At 37.0% G+C, this 20,012-nt stretch overlaps 1 protein-coding gene across 6 annotated transcripts in view; it reads left to right on the forward strand.

Moving 5' to 3' along the window:
* The window catches only part of apba2b (amyloid beta (A4) precursor protein-binding, family A, member 2b), a 93,111-nt gene that overhangs the window by 10,822 nt on the left and 62,277 nt on the right, over window positions 1–20,012 (forward strand). For 5 of the 6 annotated variants that reach the window (XM_059530076.1, XM_059530074.1, XM_059530077.1 and 2 more), the window contains exon 2: window positions 13,408–13,446. The gene's annotated coding sequence lies outside the window, so the exon portion shown is untranslated. Of the gene's footprint in view, window positions 1–13,407; window positions 13,447–14,591; window positions 14,706–20,012 lie in introns of those variants that run through there. The other variant, XM_059530075.1, reaches the window with a different exon arrangement.

Genomic DNA, 20,012 nt, shown 5'->3' on the forward strand with positions numbered 1-20,012 from the left:
TTTAAATGGGCAATTTTAACTCATGTTTAAAGGCAAATTTAATATTACAAAATATTATATAAATGTATATATGTAATAAAAATATAATACAAATGAATTAGGGTTTAATTTCAAATATAATGATATATATGTAAAGTCATTAATCATGAATAAAAAAATATGTAATAATATAAATTAATATATATATATATATATATATATATATATATATATATATATACACACACACACACGCATGTAAGATTTTGTGAGATCAACATTTAATGATTATGATATTCTAATAACATAAATATGTTTATATGTTATGTGTTTATATACACGCTAAATATTATACATTATGTAAATATGTGTGTGTGTGTGTGTGTGTATACATGCATATGAAAAAAAGATAACAGTAACTTTTTATGTTTACATACTACATTTTTAAACCAATAAGATGTTTTTTATATAATATTTATATATTACATAATACTTTACATGTAAAATACAAGTAAAATAAAAGTTCATTCAAAAATGAAAATTCAGACAAATACAGTGGATGAAAAGACACTGTTTAATAAGTCGTTTCGTGATCCTTTCAGGTCCTGGCAGTGAAAGCTTGTTACAGGTCAGCACAGATTATCTTCACTCATTGTCGGTGTTTATTATCCCCTTTTGCATTTACACTGTGGTGTCTCAGTGCTAGACAAAGTCATGCATACCTGCAGCATAGACAACAGCTTTGCTCTAGCAAACAAAGGCACATTGGCGCAGCAGCCTGTAACCTTATATAGGGGTTGATAGGGTGTAAATGGCAGGGAAAAGGGGCATATGCAAGCCTATAAAATGAAAAGTGTGTTGTAAGGGAAGCCTATGTAAGGAAGGAGATTGATGAGAATAGATTTTCTTCCCTCCAGCAGAACCTCCTGCGCTGTGGTTGCTGGGATGTCAGGAGGTCTGGTGCATTACTGATGGCTGGTAGACTCTAGCCAGTGCTCATACTTCAAAACAAAGAGAGAGTGAAATGTGCATTTGGATAACAGAGAAACGAAGGCAGAGAGAGCTAGGGCACTTCAGAGAGAAACTCTGAGAGAGAGAAAGAGTTTGTACAAAAGGGTCAATGAGATACAGAGGTAAAGACAGATGAAAGAGCAACGGAAATGACCTGGATTAACATCATTCATCCAGGTCATTCCCTTTAGCCTCTGGCAGCAGAGGTCTGATTACTCACCACTACAGCAGACTTCATATTCATTTTATGAAACTGAAGTTAATAACTACTGAAGTTGCTTTTTCCTCAAAGGTAAAGTTCATCAAAAAAATTTAATTAAGTTACTCACCCTCATGCCACTCTCAAAACACTCTGTTTTTTTTTTTTTTTTTTTTTTTTTTTTTTAATGTTCTTGAATTTAAGAATCTCCACACACCTATAGTTTATTTTGACCAAGAAAACATTTCTAAAAAGTATTTCATATAACTTGTTTTCAATGTTTTCAATCTTATAAAGCCAAACAACTGTATTGTATGAAAAATGAATCTACTGGATTATTGAGTTAAAACAAAATCCTCAGTCAGTTCACTCAGTAGCCATATTTGTAACATCTCTTGACAGCTATTTCAAACGTTTCCATCTACTTGAATGGGGAAATCATCAAATCTTAAAAACTGCATGACATACTTTTACATTTTAATTTTAAATCTGCAATAAAATCTGACTTGAAGTGGCCCCTAAATTATGTTTCATTTGCTCAAATATTGTTAAAAGACTTAACTATAAAGCTCAAAATATCAACATTTATTGTTCCACAAAAGAAAGTAAGTCCTTTGATTTTGGAAAAACAGAAGTAAATGATGACAGAATTTAAAATTTCTTTCTAATGTAAGTGACAATCTTGCTAAGTTCTGTTATTTTTGCTTAGACACCAGCAAAACTGAAGGTATAATAATAAGTAGCAGGCTTTTTGTTTTAAACACCCAGGTGTTTTGTACACTGAACAAAATTATAAATTCAACCCTTTTTTTCTTTTGCCCCCATTTTTCATGAGCTGAACTCAAAGATCTAAGACTTTTTCTATGGATACAAAAGGTTTATTTCTCTCAAATATTGTTCACAAATCTGTCTAAATCTCTGTTAGTGAGCACTTCTCCTCTGCCAAGATCATCCATTCACCTCACAGGTGTGGCATATCAAGATGCTGATTAGACAGCATGATTATTGCACAGGTCAACACATCTCCTTCGCATAGCTGATCAGGTTGTTGATTGTGGCCTGTGGAATGTTGGTCCACTCCTCTTCAATGGCTGTGAGAAGTTGCGGGATATTGGCAGAACTGGAAAACGCTGTCGTATACGCCGATCCAGAGCATCCCAAACATGCTCAATGGGTAACATGTCCGATGAGTATGCTGGCCATGAAAGAACTGGGATGTTTTCAGCTTCCAGGAATTGTGTACAGCAGTGGTTCCCAACCTTTTTCACCTCGCGGCCCACACAACCAAACACATATGTTTGCGCGGCCCAGTGCAAAAAAAATTAACTGACCCTGCTATTGTTGGGTTAATAACTTAGTACTCAGAAGCTAGATTGTTAACTGTATTTACTGAATGAACTATGGCTGTGCGATATGGACAAAAAAAAAAAAAAAAAAAAAACCTATCGCGATTTCTTTGATAAATTTTGAGATTTGGATTTTAATCACAATTTTGACACACACGGATATGCTTTACAGTCATAAATGCATTCAGGATGATTTTTCATATGACATATTTCCAAAAGAAAACCAATTAGAGCTTTATCAAAAAGTTGTAACATCTCTAGAACAGACATAAGTCAAAATAATCACTATAGTAAAGGTGTAACAAAATGTATAGACTTATGGCAAAAGAATATAAATAAATAAATCCAGATCCAGTGTCCAGGGACTTTTTTTCTTTTTTGCCATGTATTGTTCATAGAGCTCATTAATTGTAGCGGTGCCTCAGGTGTTGACATATATTTTTTTATTATACATTATACAGGTTCACACGTACTCCGTTTGCAGTCTGTGTAAGCGGTGCAGAAGCAGCAGCGAGAGCGCGTTATTATAACGCGAAAGCACATTAAAATAATGCGCGAGCGCGAATCTCTCGGTTCGCACGCAGATTTCCTTTGCTCTGTCACAAAACCAGACGTACTTGCTCAGATACACTGAGCATATACTATATATATATGCCTATACTAGGCGCGTTGCATTCGGATTGGATCATTGGACAGCATACTGCGGGAGGTCAGGTCCGCAGAAAATCGTGCTATAAAGCCATTTAGAAATCGTGCACGCTCAAATCGTGATTTTATGACGATTTCTATTAATCGCACAGCCCTAGAATGAACAGGCAATGAACAGAAAATAACTCGGGCTGGCACCGCTCAGCAAAACCAGATCCAGGCAGAGCTCGGCAGCGGGTAGACAGTCAGCGGAGCAAGCAGTCAGGAGGGGATGTTGCCAGCCATTTATGCATGTTTGAAATTGTTGTTTTGTAGCATATGCAGCAAAAATATAAATTGGTGGTTTATTCCTTAGTTACAGTTTAATATTTATTTTTTGTTATTTAATTACAATATATATAAAATGGTGTTATTATGTTATTACTTAGACATTTTTACATATATTAACAATATTATTAGGTTGAAAACCACTGGTGAACAGATTCTTGCAACATGGGGCCATGCATTATCATTCTGCAACATTAATTAAGGTAATGGTCATGAATGAATGGCATAACAATGGGCCTCAGGATCTCGCCATGGTATCTCTGTGCATTCAAAATCAATAAAATGCACCTGTGTGCGTTGTCCATAACATACGCTTGCCCATACCATAACCCCACCACACCACTCGATCCACAACATTAACATCAGCAAACCACTCACCCACACGATGCCATACATGCTGTCTGCCATCTGCCCTGTACAGTGATAACCGGGATTTATCCATGAAGAGAACACCTCTCCAAAGTGCCAGACACCATCGAATGTGAGCATTTGCCCACTCAAGTCGGTTACAAAGACGAACTGCAGTCAGGTCGAGACCCCGATGAGGATGACGAGCATGCAGATGTGGTTTCTTGAGACGGTTTCTGACAGTTTGTGCAGAAATTCTTTGGTTAGGCATACTGAATGTTGCAGCAGCTGTCCGCGTGGCTGGTCTCAGACGATCTTGGAGGTGAAGATGTCGGATGTGGAGGTCCAGGGCTGGTGTGGTTACACGTGGTCTGCAGTTGTGAGGCGGCTGGATATACTGCCAAATTCTCTGAAACGTCTTTGGAGACAGCTTATGGTAGAGAAATTAACATTCAATTCACAGGCAACAGCTCTGGTGGACATTCCTGCATTCAGCATGCCAATTGCACACTCCCTCAAAACTTGTAACATCTGTGGCATTGTGCTGTGTGATAAAACTGCATATTTTAGAGTGGCCTTTTATTGTGGCCAGCCTAAGGCACACCTGTGCAATAATCAAGCTGTCTAATCAGCATCTTGATATGCCACACCTGTGAGGTGGATGGACTATCTCGGCAAAGGAGAAGTGCTCACAATAACAGATTTAGACAGATATTGTAAACAATATTTGAGAGAAATAGGCATTTTGTGTACATAGAAAAAGTCTTAGATCTTTGAGTTCAGCTCATGAAAAAATGGGGGCAAAAACAAAAGTGTTGAGTTCATATTTTTGTTCAGTGTATATATGGTAGCCTATTTATATCAAATATCCATACCACAGGTTTGAGGTGTACAGTCTATAATATGTGTAGTGCGTAACATGACACTACTCAGTCTGTTGTTTTTGTGGGATCTCCATCGAATTCTGTTCCTGTGATCTGAAGGTGTTTCAGCACCAAAGACAGCAGCAAATCCTCACGCTGTGTTCCAGAAGAATGCTATCCCTGACATTCCTGAATAAACATCATTATTAATACAAACAAGGTCTCTTAATTTCAGTGGAATTCACCTGGGGCTTTAGGGTGTTTATTGATGACACTGAAAACTATTTTCTCTTTCCTGTTATGCACTTATTCATTTCCTTTCTTTAACATGCAATGCAAAGAGAGCTTTATAACTGGTTTTTGATAGACAGTCCACTGTGAATAAAACTTAATATTCACTAGCAAGAATCTGTTATCAAGAAAACTGTAACAGAAGGTTTTGAAACTAACAAGAAGAACAAAGTGTTTTCCACAAGGTAAAATATGATGCTTGAGTTTGATGAACAGGTGATAAACTAAGGGCTTGTAATGTATGAATTATATGAATCAAATTTACTGCAGCAGCCTTATTGTTAGCTTCTGAAGGCCGCGTGGTATAGAATACACCCCGCAATGCCTATGTTGTGATAAAAGGCAGAGGTGGGTAGAGTACCAAAAAACTGTACTCAAGTAAAAGTAAAAGTACTTCTAGAAATATTTACTCAAGTAAAAGTAAAAGTACTAGTCTGAATAGTTACTTGAGTAAGAGTAAAAGAGTATCGGATAAAAAATCTACTCAAGTAGTTAGTTACTAGTTACTTTGGGTCATATATACTGAGCCTATTTTTATTTAGATATATAGATAAAATGTATGTAATGTATGTGTGCATGTATAAATGTATACATTTCATCAGCCTTTACTCCAATTTATGTAATATATTATAAAACTTTGTCTGTTTACTTAAGGAACAGATATAGGTGTCATGCCATAACATTTTTAATACGACTGACTTTATATTAAATGTGAATTTAACATTGAAAGTTAATGTGATATAAAAATTGCTACTAATCTTTCATTGTTCAGAAAGAGAGAAAATAACATTTACATTATTAAAGATCATTTTCACTGACAGTCTAGAGTTCAATCACTCTCAGAAACTCCCATTAAAATCACTGAAATTGTTAACACTTTGAAATCAATATCTTAATTATAGATTCGTACACACATCTGCACTTTGTTGTTTCTGACGAGAGAATTTGCCAGAAAGAGGTATTCAGTCAGCGAGCGAGTGAAGGAAGAACCGGAATTTTAGCGATGACTCATTGGCCGAACACCTCTGATTGGCCAATGCTTTAATAAGCTCAAAAGAATCATGTGTGATTGGTTATAATGTGCCGCGCTGTAAAAACACATCTATCTCTGGCTCAGCGCAAGCAAGCAATCACAGATCTGAATTTAGCAGCTGATGATATGACTCGCTGAACGTACTCGCACATAATTCAACTTGACTCCCCTCTGTTATAAGCCACACACGTACAACAAACTAATGTCACAGTGGTATCGTGTACTGTAATCGAATGTAGCCCAAGTTATTACCTGTTAAACAGTAGACAGCACACACGGTGTTCATCTAATAAGGATCTCCATCACAAGCAAATAATAGCCTTTGCAGATTTGCTTTCAATTCAGTGCAGTTCCAGCCACGTTTTCAACGCTGCTGATGTTAAACATTACAACTCTGAGTGAACCGCTTCAGACTCTCAGCGCGTGCGGCAGGGAACTGAACGACTCATTCAAACTGATTCACGAACCAATTCACTCGTTTGCCAATTGGTTTGATCAAGCCTTTGAACGGAATTGACTCAAAAGAATGGGCGAATGGGCATCGCTCATTGTCCAGAGAAAAGTAGACGGCGAGCTTAGAATAAACTGAAGCCTTTATAACATTTATTGCATTAAGATAAAGTAACGAGAGGAGCGTCGCCCACAGTAACGAAGTAAAAGTACAGATTTTTCCCAAAAACTTTACTCAAGTAAGAGTAAAAGTACCCATCTTTAAATATACTCAAAAAAGTATTAGTTACCCCCAAAAATTACTCAAGTAAATGTAACGAAGTAAATGTAACTCGTTACTACCCACCTCTGATAAAAGGTATGTCTGTTGTCTGGTTTCACTACTAGCCTTTGTCAGGGAGCACAGCTTCTTTTCCTCTTCTCCTTGAAAAGCTATCTTCACCCATGGGAGCCTGAGTCAGGCAGTATTCACTCTTCACTCCAAGTGCAGCACTCTTTTGAAGACATAAATAGGCTGTGTGTTTACCTCCATCTGCAGCACTGAGTTGATGCACAGTGATCTATGGTGCTAGCTGTTAAAATTCAATTAGCTTTTGAAGCATGATGAGTTTTGATATGTTCGAAAGTTGCAGGATTTCATCGAATTTCAGTGTCAAGAGTGTTAGCATGGAATTGTTACTTTATGAAACTATGGAAGACTCATTTGACTTGTAAAAAGGGTATTTATTGGTGTAACCTAATGTATTCAGGTTAATTCATTTGGATTAAATCATATCTGCTGTCGTGGGTCCTATTAACATTTTTATTTAAAAATGTATTTATTTATTTAAGAGACACACATTTATCCAGATCCAAACTTTTATGACTGTCCAACATGTTCAAAGGTTTGGAGGTTAGTAAGAAATACTTTAAATAATTAATAAATTTTTTGGAAGAAATTAATACTTTTATTCAGTGAGGATTCGTTAAATTGATCAAAGGTGAGTGTAAACACATTTGTACTGCTAAGAATCTTGATAAAATGTATCACATTAAAAAATATATATATATTCAGCATCATTACTGTTTTCAACATTGAAAATAATAATAATGAAAAAAGAAATCTAATCAGCATATTGAGGTGGTTTTTGAAAAACATTACACTGAAGACTGAAATGACTTATGCTTATTATTGAGTTTGCCATCACAGGAATAAATGTGATAGATACACTTGTGATAGATAAATTGTAATGATATTAAATATGCATTTACCAAAAAAATGCTGACTTGGTGACTTGCAGACCACAAACCTTTGAACCAGTTGTTCAGAGGATCAATAAAAAAATAAAATAAAAATAATAATAAAAATTTTTTTTAGGCTAACTTAAAGGTTGTGTTTTTTTTAAGCTTTGTGTTTACAGTGTGAAGTATATAATGTGTTCATGTTTTGCGTGTAAAAAAACAGTATTTTTCACACAATTTACTTATCTGTATACCGCTGTTCTCACTGTCATAAAAGCGGGCTGATGACTTCCTTGTTCTATAAAGTCCCTCCTTCAGAAATACGTAACGAGTTCTGATTGTGCCAGCGGTTCCTGTGTTGTGATTCGACAGCAGCTTAGCGCACGCGGCCCTCCTGGAAACGTGATTGGGCTAGTTTTGGACTAGTTTTGAGAAGCAAGTGGGCAAGATTTGTTTTGAAAACCTGGCAATCCTGATCTGAACCATAGACAGTAAAAGAACGCACGTGCTGGAGATGTACTTATAATCAGGAGCGTTTTTACTTACGAGATGCACATGAAAATTGCATTCGTTTTTTTCCACTGCCCTACCATCTAGTTAACATAGCTAAACAGCGTTGCCCTTTGTGTAATAATTACAGAAACTGGTAAACGCACCAACTTAAATAATAAAATACACTTACCGGTTGTGGTCCATAAACAACGCCTTCTCCAGACAAAGAGGGAACTGCTCCATCTTTCAAGAATAATCTTTGTGTGAATCCGGCATTAAACTGATTCAGATTGAGGAAGCTCGCTGTCCTCATCAAAATGTGCTGCACATAGTTTTACATGTGGATTATAGTTTTCGGGAACTGAGTTAAACATAAATTGTAACCACTGATCTCTAAGTACAGCATCCCTGGGAAGCCCAAACAAAGGTGACTGGACTCAGAGATGAAAATAACAGCGTTTCGACGACATGGCGACAAACACACTCAACAAACACTTCCTCTTCTCCGCCGGAGCCCAACAAGACCACTCCCCCTTTTTTGTGTATTCATGTGGGCGGAGGTTAGTCAAAAAACTGTTTTAGTGACGTCATTCCTGCAGGAACTAGAGGGATGTAGTCCAAACGGGTCGTTTTTTTGTAGGCAAATTCTGTTAAATAAAATATCTTGCTTGGCATTGAACTTTGAGCTTTAGAATTTTACAGATATTATTTATACACTAACAACAACATTACACAACAACTGAAGTTTGAAACATGGGATCACGAAGAATGGGACCTTTAAACACAAAAACAGGCACAGGCAGCAATAGTATTGTAAAGAAAGCATTTTATTGATGCCAGCTTTTGCTATTTACAGTACCAGTTCAGCTGGGCTATTAAGGCTTTTAGGACAGAGTGAGACATGTTGTAGTGTCTTGACAAGGAACCATTTCTTCCCATATCAAAGGCCAGTGATGGATGCATGGCAAGAGCATCTCTCAGCTCAACCTATCCTGTTCACTTCCTCATCGTTTTCATCCTCCACATGGTCTTTCTCAGGCAGCCTCCTCAAAAGAGCCATTACACTGACACCAGGCAACATTCTGTCCTTCTGTGTTCATAATAGAGGAGAGGGCAGCGAGCAGCAGGTCTCCAGGGGTGCAGAGGGGATTTCAGCCACACTGCTCCGTGGTCATGCAGTGCGGACACTGCCATTTGACAGGATTTGGCTGGAAAATTAGACCCTGCTTCTACCCCAGATGGCAGCTTTTATCAAAATGGCTTTGAGGGTAGAGCTTTCTGAGAGATAGACAGAAAAAGATGACAGAAGTCTATAAAAAGTCTGCAAGTGTTAAAGGGACAGTTTACTCAAAAGTGAACATTTTTTTATTCTTAATTTGCTCAGCCTCATTGTCATTCTAAACCTAATTGTGTGATGATTAAAGCTCCATATATAGCCTATTTTTTATATCTATATTTATATATAAATGTTTTTGATATTTAATAATACATTTGTAATATACGCCACCTTTCAAAAGTTTGGGAACAGTACTTTTTTTAAGAACTTATACTTTTATTCAAATTTATCAAAAGTGACCATAATAATGTTTCAACAGTTAATAATTGCTCTCTTAATAATGTTTCTCTCTCTCTGTGTGTGTGCTCTTGTTTTTGTGACATATCAGGACACAACTCTGTATAATGACATGGGTATGACACAGGTATTACAAGGAGAGGGTGACTTATGAGGACATAACCCATGTCCCCATTTTTCAAAACGCTTATAAACTATACAGAATGAGTTTTTTTGAGAAAGTAAAAAAGTTTCCTGTGAGGGTTAGGGTTAGGTGTGGGGTTGGTGTAGGGCCATAGAATATACAGTTTGTACAGTATAAAAACCAATATGCCTATGGGATGTCCCCACTTTTCACAAAAACAAACTAGTGTGTGTGTGTGTGTGTGTATATAAATAGTATATTTAGCATGATTTCTAAAGGATCATGTGACACTGAAGACTGAAGTACAGACTGTGGGATTTTTTTTTAATATAATATATTGCCAATTATAATATTATAATTTACATTGTATGTAATAATAATAATAATAGTAGTGTTAATGATTTTTTTGTATTTTCATTCCAGTAAATGCAGCCTGTGTGAGTGCAAAAGTCTTATTTCAAAAACATTAAAAGAATCTTAAGACCCCTAACATTTAAATGGTATATACCATTTTTATCAAATACATATACATACATATACATATTATATATATATATATATATATATATATATATATAAATCAGATGAGATACTAAACAAATCGCAATACAATAAGGGGTAGGAGTTTATATGAATGTATGTCTGAGGGGAACTTACTGTCATTAGAAAAATTCAGTTGGTATTTTTTTCTTTTCATTTTGCCTCTGTATAATGCATATTAAAGTTCATAAGTGCAGCGCGGCTTTGTTTACAAAACCTGGGAAATACTTTAAGCACCACCTGCTGGCAGAGAGTGAATCTGCGTCTCTTTCAGCTCGGCTGCTGTTTTGGTTTCATGCAGATATTTCTTATGTATAGTTTCACAAAACTGAAGTCAGAACAATCTGTTTTTGCTTCAATCCCAACAAAAACAATTTAGATTAAAACTGCTCATGTTGCATGTATGCAGCATCTTTGTTTGGATCATGATTAAAATGCAGTGATTGCCTCTTTTTTTTTGGAAAGAGCACAGACGAAGCCTTTGTTTTTTTATATGAAGAGCTTTTTTTTATTTGTGTTACTTATTTATTGGATTTGGTTTTTTTTTTTTAAATTTCAATTTAGTTTTGTTATTTACATTATATTTTAATTTCACAAAGAAACATGCATCATTTTGTCCAAGCAATAATAAAAGGACACATTTCATTTAGAATTTGTCTTAAATCTCACTTTGTTAAAAATAATAATAATCATGAATTGAATCGAATCGAACCGTGAAATAAAAAATGTGAATCGAATTGTGAATAGAGTGAATCATTATATATATATGCCGGACTGTTGCAAGGGCTGTGCCAAGTCTGCACAGAGGGCTTCTAGAGGGCCTCGCTCCTGGCCTGTATTTTATGTTGTTTATGTCTATGTCTGTTTTTCCAAATATTTTGTCTTTTGAAAGACAAAAATAGTCATAGCTGATAGACAATATAAGACTCTGTGTATAAGAATGAGTAAAGCTGTTTGTTGTTAGGGTGACAAAAAGTTTTAAAGAGCAGGTCATATGCTATTTTAAAGTGTTCTAATATCTTGTTGAAGTTGTAATTTTCTCAGAATATACATGTAATATTAGAGTCATTTGCCAATGATTAGGAAACGATTCGTTCCTAGCAAGTTTGGAGCAAACCCCTCCATTCCACAAGCCTACTCTGCTCTGATTTATTCAACAAATTGTTGAATAAAGTTATTATTTTTATTTTATTTGTGTACAAAAACTATTCTCGTCACTTCATAACATTACGGTTGAACCACTGATGGTAGTTGGACTATTTCGACGACGTCTTTCATACTTTTCTGGACCTTGACAGTATAACTTATTTGGCAGTTTATGGGACAATCACAAACATCCCGGTTTTCATACAAAAAATATCTTAAATTGTGTTTTAAAGATGAATGAAGCTTTAAACCACACACGGATGTCAGTGGCTGCAGTCATTTAGCTTCCTTAGTAGTGCATCTGCCTCCCGTGCTGGAGTCCTGGGTTCGAGGCCCACTCGGAGCAAGGACAAGGTGTGGCGTTGAGGACCCGGGAGAGAGGGGTTACATATCCCTTTAAGCCCTGTTTTGTTCCTGAATTGGCTGTCTGCTATTGATTTGGATTTGTGTTGCTGAATGTTGGATTTACTCCTGGGTTCATGATTAAATACCCTGTTGACTCTGTTCCTTCGTTGTGCATTTCCTTCTTAGCCAGCTCACATATAGTATATATGTATGTATTGTACAGTGGGGGTCTCCTTCATGGTATAGAAATAAGCAGCATCAACTATCTGCTACACTTCTGTTTCTTTTGTGTTATTCAGAAGAAAGAGCAGGTTTTGAAAAACATGATGGTGAGAAAATAATGACAGAACTTTCATTTCGGATGAAGTATTCCTTCAAAAAGCAGAGAAAGAGGCAACATATTTCCTCTCTTCCTCTCAGTATTTCCATCTGTCCATAGAGCTGAATCCTCTTACTCAACTTATCACTGAACTGCATTTGAAAGAGCAGCATCTGCCAGCAAGATGTCAAAAAGATGTGCAACTGTGCAAATAACATCCTTATCATTCATTTTCCTATTTCCCTGAACAGTTGATGCTATATTAATCATTAGTCATAAGCCTTAAATCCTTTATTTCTTTGGGAGCTCTCTCCTGGTTAAATAAAGATGTTGTCGTCTTTCTCAGTCGATTATAGCTGATGGGAACTTTCTCCTCATCGTGTTCGGGGCAGGTGCAGAAAATAGGGTGTGACGGTGTCACTTCACATTGGATTTGATTTTTGTTCATCTCGGCCCGTCTGGAAGACACATGTCCCTTGGGAAATGAACAAATTTATAGGACACTTCCACAATTAAGTGTACAAATTACTGCCAAAGTCACCAAAGTCTGTGGGGGACATGTGTGGTGTTGTTATCAGTCTCATCTAATGGCAAACATCTGCTCGTGTAGAAGTACCCCCACGGGAGAACAAGTGACAATGTCAGGAGGAGAGGAAAGACAGAGAGACTGCTCTGCATCACTTGTCTTGGCTGGGACGTCCCTGTTTCTCCTCCTCCCTCCTTAGATTGTGCCAGAGCAGTGGCACTGTTGATTCAATCAGCCTCTTTGTGAGCTGGTGCTCAGTAATCATGGCACGCAAATCAACTCTCGGCTCCAAACAGAGTCAAAGTGTGAGACATGCCGAAGAAAACTAGCTTCCTGTTTCCCTTTAAACGCTAGATTTTATAGACATGTCAGTCAAACTCACACCTTGTCTTTTATCACTCATTGATGTGGCTTTACTAAAATTCATAGATGACCATGTTAGTAGATTGTGTATGCGTATGTGTTGTCATTTGTCTTTATAAGATCAATGAAGTTGAGGTTCTCCCATTAGACACAATATTAATAATATATTTAATCAACAAAATGTTAAATGTTCTTTAGCAGGTGAGGACAGATTCTGTGTGTGTCATGATGTTCTTATTCATTTCTTTGTTTTTTTCTTCTAGTTTTGTGCCTGAGACATCCCCTTCACCCCACAACAATCGGTAAGTGTCTCTTAAAATAAGAATGCTCTCTGCACAAACAGCAATCACACCAGATGGATGTCTCCCTTGTTTTGTGCGTCATAATCAGGCCTAGACTGTTTTTTTTTTTTTTTGGTAGCTTTTCCTGCACTGATTTTGAAGGAATGGTTTTCAACATAATAAAACGTTATGAATGTCTGTGGAAATTTGCAGTGCTTAATACAAAATATTGTGCAGATTTGGTGTGAGATGTCTTCATATATTCTCAAACTGATACACTTGGTTTGGCAAAATTTATAATTGACAACAGCTCGCAAAAAGTTTCAATCAGAATTTAAGTCAGAATTACAGGAAGTCGAACCAACTGATTTGAGAGAAATTCAACAGAATAACATTCTTGAAAATTATGTCAAAATGTATATTTCACCTATAAGAAATGCACATATTGCATTAATTTATATATGTATACGCATAGATACCATCAAAAGTTGGGGGTAGTTTTTTTTTTTTTTTTAAGCCTCACAAGCTCACCAAAGCTGGATTTGTTTTGGTTAAAAAATCCAGTAAAAACATTGCTACTGTGAAATATTTTTTATCTAATTTATTCCTGTGATGATAAAGCTGAATTTTCAGCAGGCATTACTCAAGTCTAACTGTCAAAAGTGACAGTTAAGAAACTCTCACTTTTGATCAATTTAATGTATCCTTGTTTCAATGTCATTCAAAATAAATTAATAGTTGAACAGCAGTATAAATCGAATGCAAATTTCTATAGGTGAAATTTAAAACCAGTTTTTATCTGTCTGTCAATCTTCATACAAGACTTGACAGTCCTCACTTTCCTGGTTATAAATTACACTTGTTGAAATTACATGAATTTTTAATTCTACTTCCATACATTTCAGTTGCAATTCAGCATTCAGTTTGCTACTTCAATTCAAACTGAGCTGCTGAATTGGAATGTAAAAAATATTCTCTGTTCAGTTCTGAATAATGTGCAACCCTGGGTAACACGGTTGTCTGGTTTTAACAGCTTTCTGTATTCATGACAAAAGTGTGATTTAACAGTGACATGCCTGGCCTTGTGCCAAATAATAAGGTGTGTGAATGCAATAAGAGCTGTGGGGGAAGGGCGGCACATGCTAATCTACGCTCAGAGGCTCAGTGTTGGTGGTGGGGCTGGTGGAGGAGTGCAGTATCATGGGAAATGTCTTTGAAGATGTTATGAGTTGGAGGAAGGATCACAGAGCGGCACGGCTGCCCAAACACCTCACTCTTCAGTATGTATTCATCTGCATTACTTTCACAAAAATTTTATAAGGATATGTCCAGGGAAAATATGTTCTTTTAGCATTGTTGTATTTTTGAAAGGACTGTTTGAGCGGTGCTAGAAAAGGGCAGGGATGGAGACCTGTAGCGGTTTACTGGAGGCAGCGTAGGGCGGGGTCAGACCGTCTTCTGTTGTCTATCAACAAGGGTATCAACTGACTTTTCTTCCTAATCTTGATTTCTAAGCAAAGAAAAATCACAGTCTTGTTGGATGGAAGGGGGAGGGTCGCAGAGACGTGCATTTTTTTGTCGATTAAGTCACCAATTTATTTAAATATTGTTGAAGTTAAAGAAAATGTACAGACTATGATATTATTTATTGATGCATTTAGTATAAACATATTCAGAATTGTTGTTGTCACATTACTGACTCTCATTGTATTTGTGCCATGTAAGTATTGATCTAGTTTTGTAAAATGATGTATGCCTGTTTAGAGCAAAAACAGAAAAACGTGTTGATTGTGGTTCCATCATGTCATGCTATTTAAAATCTCACAAATGTGAAGTTCTTGTAATACGGAATGACTGAAAAATTAATCAGTAAGGGAGTTGATTGTGAACAGTAGCAGTTGTGAACTTTGATTCAAACCATTTGCGACTGCTTTGTGAATCTTTTAGACTGACTCATTAAAATGAGCCATCTCATAAGAGTCATTTTTGGAGTTGGACATCACAGAAACACTGGTGTGTACTTGGATGATTTGCTGATATTTTTAGATGTATTATTGCTCGATTTTTTTTTTGTGCCCATCACTTCTCATGAGGGGCACATCACAGGCCAAAATCGAAGTATGTTTCTTTATTTCTCTGAAATTTGCCCTGAAATGTTATTGGTTCTTGTTGATTGTAAATTAGCAGAACACTGATTCTGTTGCTCTCCGCTGTGTTTCTCTGGCCTTGTGCTTTGTTCAGAGCACAGCATCAGTAGGTGGGGAAATGTAGCATTTGATGAAATGTGTTGCTGCCCTTGGTCGTACAAATCAAGCAATAATGGAAGCATTTGCATACAGATGGAGACAAAAATGCAAAACGTGCTGGTGTTTCCTGCTGTGCTGCCTCGTGCCCTTTCTAGCGTATTTTTTTTGATGGATGGAAACTGGAAATGGAGGCATGCAGACTACCCTCCTTCAAAGACTTTCATTGAGAAACTGACAATTCTGAAACACTGCTTTAGTGTTATATGATTGTTTTAGCCTTCAGTTTGGGAAGGGAAAATGTCTAATGAAGTGGTTTTGTGTACTGTTCTTTTTTCTTTTTTAAGTTCTTTTTTTTATTTTCTGGACTAGGTTGTGGTTCTCAGGTGTGTCTTGTTTAATGATGTGCTGCATTCAAGCTCTCCTGGGAAGTTATGAGTTTGGAAATCATAATAATGACATGATGATGTGCATTCAACTGATTTTGGTTGGAATACAATTGGCTCGATGGACAATTTCAGGTTTTACTCTCGCTTTTTCACTTTGAGGCAAAGACAGGAAGCTTTTTTAGCGCTTTTGCAAAATAATGCAGAGGAAATGATGTGCTCTGTGTATTTTATCATTCTCAAGCTGCCTCAATGCCTCAATTCTCCATGTTATTTAGTATTTTCTGGCAAGCTTTATTGCTATTCGTCACCACCATGGTTACTGTTTTAAGTCAGACAAGCTTCACAGTACAGTACATCCCATTGGAATGAACTGGAAATTTCTGTGAGCTGTGTGATTTGTGAGCTGTGGTAAAATATGATTAGATATCATATTCTTATCATATCTTATGTGGGCTGGGAAAAATGTAGACATTGCAAAACACTTTATGCACCATTTTTCTGTAAAGAAATGTTTAATTACAGTAACTTGATGGAAAACTGGCGATTTTGACTTTTCAACTTCTAAACATTTATTTAAAGATTTTGAAAAGAAAAATTTAAATACCTTAAAGGGTAACTAAACCCTAAACCAACTTTTTTTAGTTAATGATCTGTAAGAATGGGGCTTTATTATGTTCATTGATTCGAGTAACTTTTTTACATTTGAGTATAAAGTATTTTAATTTTACAATATATGGTGTTAAAACATCTAAGTGCTGCCCTCTTCAGGTTGAACGGTGGCTACTGCAGTTGATTTTTCCTATTGGATGTTTGCGGTGGTACGTAACATAAGCGGTGGCAGGTGACGTAAGTAGTTTCCAGCTCATCACACCCTTGGTACGAGCTACCACACCCTTGGCAGTATAAAACCATCTTGTTCCGTCAAAATAACTGTACCGAGTCAGGAGTTGGAATTGCGAGGAATGAAAACGATCAGGTCAGTATTTTAGCATCTATTTAGTATAGCATTTATATAGTTATTTAGATTATTTCATGTAGACTATGTAGTTAATTAGCATAGTTGTTAGAGTAACGTTTGTATTGTTAGAAGCATAGTTAGTTAGTAGCATAGTATTGCATCAGTTAGGATAGCTTCAAGTTAGCATAGATTTATCTACAGTATATTCAGTACAGTGGTCAGGATGGTACGTAGTGTTGCTGGTTGCAACAGCACTGCTGGACTGCATAGTTTTCCAGCAAACTTGAAAATTAGGTGCCAGTGGTTGCATGCACTTGGCCTGGAAGACCATGAGTTCCCGCCTAGAGCTGGAGTGTGCAAACTGCATTTTACGCGGGATTGCTTCTCCAACGCAATGGAGGTGGAAATGGGCTTCTCCACACAGCTCGCGCTGAAAAGCGACGCAGTGCCTTACTAAGAGACTGGCCCCATTCTCTCTTGCGTGGCTGCTTCACTAGCATCGTCGGATGCCGATCGTGATGCGGCAGTTAAGACCGCAGTTTGAGCCAGCAGCTCGAACTTATATGGCTCTGGCCCTGTGTCCACTGACACCTCGACATCCTCCACTTCAGGTGAAGGTGGAGGAGAAAAGTCCTCTACTTCAAATGAACGCTCTGTTGCAAAGCTACTTGCGTCACTACAGTCACTCTCCATTTTAGCTACTCTGACAGCAGCTGTCAATTAATCCATCACTGCAGGTCTCAGGTTCACGCCCCACCCGCTCAGCCCCACCCTCGGTTCGTCCCCTCTATCTCCGCTGTGCTCTGCCCACTTTTCAGCATTTTTCAAATATTGCCAGTGGGTGGAGTCAGGCTCTGACCAGGGGTTTAGTTACACTTTAAAAGACCAGTGACTCAGCAACAACGTTTTAGTCCATTTTGGATAATTTTCATAAAATTGCATTTTAAATTTGTCCAAACACACAGATCCTGCGTAGCTTTTCCAATAGAAGTCTGAAAAAAATGGTGGATGGTAACAGTAGCTAAGGTCAGTCTGAGTTTAAAGAAAGTATTGATTTTCCCATTGGAAATTGTGGCTTCAGGTGATGTGTGCTCATATCGTACATACAGTCCTTCCAGTTTGACAGAATGCACCAATTGGTTCTCTTGATCTGTTGCCTTCAGTCATTGCTTTTTTGTCTTGTGATTGCATTAACCGTTGTGTCTTTATCCTTCATGTTTTCCTTGTCCTTTGTCAGGTCTTTTCCTATTTAGGCTGCATGTTTGGTTAGATAATGCTTAAATTATCCTTTGTAAATAATAAAACTGCTTTAAGATCCTCTAACTCTTGCTGGTGTGAGTAAACATTACACCTGAATGTGCTGCTGTTGTTATTAGATAACATTATATTAACCTAATAAATGAAATGAAAACATCTTCCTATCCTTACGAAACATCTGTTCAACATTATAACCGGTGCAAACTGGTTGTGACTGAAACATCCTCAAGGGGGATTTTGCTTGGACAGACACATTTTTCCTCTCTCTTTTCAGTTTCTTTGCAGTGTGTTGTGTGATTGGGTTCGGGCAAGCTCATGATTGATCAAGTGCAAAAGAGGATTAGCGGATGCAGAGAGAAGGGATTCAATTCCAACTGCGCTCGCTTCGCTTATGGCAGTTAGCCGTCCTGCCGAATGCAGTGAAAGAGTGAGACAGTGTTGTGATTCACCCTCGGATCTAAACCGAGGCTCATAATCTTCTTTAGATAGTTTCAATCCATCAGCATCAAACTGACAGAGCACCCAGGAGGGCAGCAGCCATGTTGGACCCCAACAAACACCAGCCTGCTGTTTAAAACGATGAGGTTGACTGTTTTATTTTCTTGTGCTTAGACCAGTAATGATATGAGTTCTCATAAAAAAGTCTTTAAAAAGCTAAGAAAGGATGTTAAAAAAGCAGATCTGGCTATTTAATGAACAGGAGCCATGAAAAGCCTCAGTGTAAACTGATGATACGCTCCCCGCGGTGATGATAGGCCCTTAATCCATTGCATTTGGTGCAGAGCAGTCAGTCTGAATGTGGAGAGAACAGCAAGTTTCTGTTGCTTTCGCCTTCACACATACTTTCAGAGGCATACAGAATCAATTCACAGGCTGTAGGATGGCTTATTACTGATGCCTTAAAGAGAGACATACCCTCAGTTGCCTGCTTGATTTGTCATTTTGTTATAGTTAAAGATAATGTACCCTTAAACAGCATCCTTAGATGCTGGATGTTTCGGTGTTGCTACACTTGAACTAATCAGATGATCTCTCTGTGTACTGGATTTAGATGCTATTCGTGTTGTGCAAGTGCAATTTGTATGCGGGTGTGTGTTTACAAGTATATACAGTATGTGTTTTGGCAGACTGTCATATTCTTTTTGATATCGTTTGGTAATCATCAAGGCCTTTTGGTTTCATTCTGAACATAAATGTTGCTCCAAATGAATCCAGTCCATCGAGTGTACTTGAGGAAACAAAACAATAATTAGATTTTTTGCTACGAAATGTAATTTTTCCCCTCTATCAAACCTGTTGATGCCAAATCCTCCCAAAATATGAATATTCCTTCCTAAAGTATAATATTTTTGTGTAAAGACATGATGTTTTCTGAGTTTTAATGAATGGCTTTTATATTCTCACTGAACTATTGAAAATTATTAAAATATAAATTTGATATTAAGCAGATTTTCTGGTTATTATTGATAATGTTAGATATATAATAATGTATCACTTGTATATATATTTTAATAATGATAGGTTTGTATTACAATTTCTGAAACAGTAAATCCTTGGGTCAACAAGTTAATTTGAGTACTCAATTTTTTTCAAATTACATGAAAAGTATTTAAAACAAGTCAGGTGACTGAGTTTTTAGATACAGCTCTGTAGACCCATTGCTCAGTCAAAAACTTCAGAGTCACTTGTAAATGACACAAAGGGGTGTTGAATCAGGATGGAATGGAACTAAACTTTGGA

This window comes from Carassius carassius, chromosome 3, assembly GCF_963082965.1.
Source record: "Carassius carassius chromosome 3, fCarCar2.1, whole genome shotgun sequence".
NCBI classification, from domain to species: domain Eukaryota; kingdom Metazoa; phylum Chordata; class Actinopteri; order Cypriniformes; family Cyprinidae; genus Carassius; species Carassius carassius.